Source organism: Chinchilla lanigera, unplaced genomic scaffold (genome assembly GCF_000276665.1).
Source record: "Chinchilla lanigera isolate Chin_1 unplaced genomic scaffold, ChiLan1.0 scaffold00002, whole genome shotgun sequence".
Taxonomy (NCBI): Eukaryota; Metazoa; Chordata; class Mammalia; order Rodentia; family Chinchillidae; genus Chinchilla; species Chinchilla lanigera.
The window spans coordinates 2092689-2094922 of record NW_004955403.1 but is presented as its reverse complement, the minus strand read 5'-3'; the positions used below and the strand labels follow the sequence as shown (position 1 = coordinate 2094922).

General features: G+C 38.2%; 1 long non-coding RNA gene across 1 annotated transcript in view; it reads right to left on the bottom strand.

Annotated features, from left to right (window-relative positions):
• The window catches only part of LOC106148037, a 3367-nt gene extending 1878 nt beyond the window's left edge, over positions 1 to 1489 (bottom strand). The window contains exon 1 of the long non-coding RNA XR_001233154.1: positions 1448 to 1489. This is a non-coding gene — a long non-coding RNA (uncharacterized LOC106148037). The remainder of the gene's footprint in view (positions 1 to 1447) is intronic.
• Positions 1490 to 2234: the final 745 nt, after the last annotated feature.

Sequence of the window (2234 nt, the reverse complement as noted above, 5' to 3'; positions counted from 1 at the left end):
AAAAGGTTAAATTTTTATTTATACAGGTTTCACTTTAACTTGGTCTTGAACATCCAGCAGAAAAGTGTAACCACAAGATGAAAAGAAGCAATGGCAGAGTAATAGGTTAGCTGTAAAAGGTTTAAGTCACCAACAACTTCTGACAGTTGCCAGCTAAACTGATAATTGTTATGGACTTTGGACTATATTCTTCAAGCATAGCTTTTCCAGCTTCAACTGAACACCCATCACTTCTGCAACTAAACAGAAAAGGGAGATAGTTGGGAGCCTCTGGAGTTGGTTGTTGGTCATGTGTCTGAGGGTGGGACAGATCCAGAGTGCCTCAGGCAGTTAAGCTACCTCAGTATTGAAAAAAGTATCCTGCTTGGACAATTACTGTCTTAGTCTTAGTCTTAGTTGCTAGGCAACATTATCTCTCATGATACTACTTTGCAAGCGTACAAAATAAATGCCCCTACTGTTGGAGTCAGTCCTCTTGCTCATCAGTCAAGAGGTAACTCCACCTGACCCTGGCTATAGTCTCTTGTCTTTATTTTCTATATCCTTTCACCATTTTCTCCCAGGGACAATGGAGAGACCACTGACTCCCACAAAATCCCAATAGCAAAAGCACAGGGGTAAGCAAAAAATAGGTGACTGTGAAATGTCGGCTCTAACAGTTCAAAACAGATGAAGAGGCACTCACCTTTATGAGCAAAGAAAATGTAACAAAAACAATGAGATTTTGCATGGCAAATTCTCAATTATCAACCAAATACTAATTGCTGCTAAGGACAAGGAGAATCACATTTTAATTCATTATTGATAGAAACATTAATTTCTTAAGCCTGGCAGTACACATCAGTCTGGCAATATACATCAAAAGTGTGTATGCCCTTTAGGCCAAAGATTTCTCACTTATACTCAAGGAGCAATCACTCACACACAAATATATATGGAAAAGAAGCACAGAAGGATTTGTCACTGTGTGTTCCATCATAAGGAAAGCTGAGAAGAGCCTAACTGACTATCAAGAAGAACTGATAAGTAACTTGGAACATCTATATCATGTGGTTATCTGTGTCACTTTTAAAGGATGGTGTACCTTATATTTACTGATATGGAAAAGTCTTTTGACATATTTACATCATTATATCCAAATATCAGGGTGTGCATTTTAAATATACAGGATGTGATCGCAACATACCATAAATGTTTAAATAAAAAATTATTACATAAATGTTTAAAACAAATGCATGAAGGACATATTTCCATTAATCCCCTCAAACTACTCCCCTTCACCTCAGACAAGTATCCCGTCATTCTTGCTGCGTTCTGCAGCAGCTCTGGAGTCCTCTTCCCTGAGTGTCTTTAGTTGTGCGGTCCACTGCCTCGATCTCCTGAAGTGATCCAAAATACCTACAGCAATTTCTGTCAAATAAAAATGTTATGGTGTGTCCTCACCCACCTTATTCACAGGCTCGGGTTCCAAGTGACTTCTGGCTCCTCCCCAAAGTCAAGATGACCACGAAAGGTGAACATTTTGAAGGAGACTAATAATATGGTTTCTTTCTTCTTTCCTAAATCTTTTTGAGACGGTTTCCATATGCAGTTCAGACTGGCCTCAAGATCGCAGCGATCCTCCTACCTCAGCCTCCCGAGTGCTGGAATTACAGACCTGCAAATAATATGTTCTTAAATTTAAACATTTATTGTATATTTTGAACACATCTCATATAAATTTGAAAAGAAAGTTTGAAAGCAATATGTACTAGATTGCATATTCCTATGTGTATAACCAAATTCTAAAGTGGAGAAATCTGAAACAACATTTATAAAATTTTGATTATGCTTTCTTATAAAATAGCCTTTAAGGTGTTTTATTATTTTCTATACAATTCCCATATTGTCTAAATTTTTGAGTATTTATTATGGCAAAAGCAAGCAGAACCACCAAAATGACACCCAGACACCCAGGATTTGGACGCAGATTTATTTACATCAATGGGCACTGATTAGGATCATTCCCAAAATATCAGAACCTGATCTCTGGTGGTCTAGGGCTTATATGGGATAAGCAAACAGAAAGTGCAGAGGCAGGATGCCTTGTGAATTAGGGATTGGTTTATACGATGTGCATCATAGTGACCAACTATGTGTCACAGTGACCAGCTGTTTCTAAGAGACAGAAGTAACTGGAACTGGAATGGGAACTATTACCTGGGCAACTAAGACACTGAAGTGTACTGGCTTGG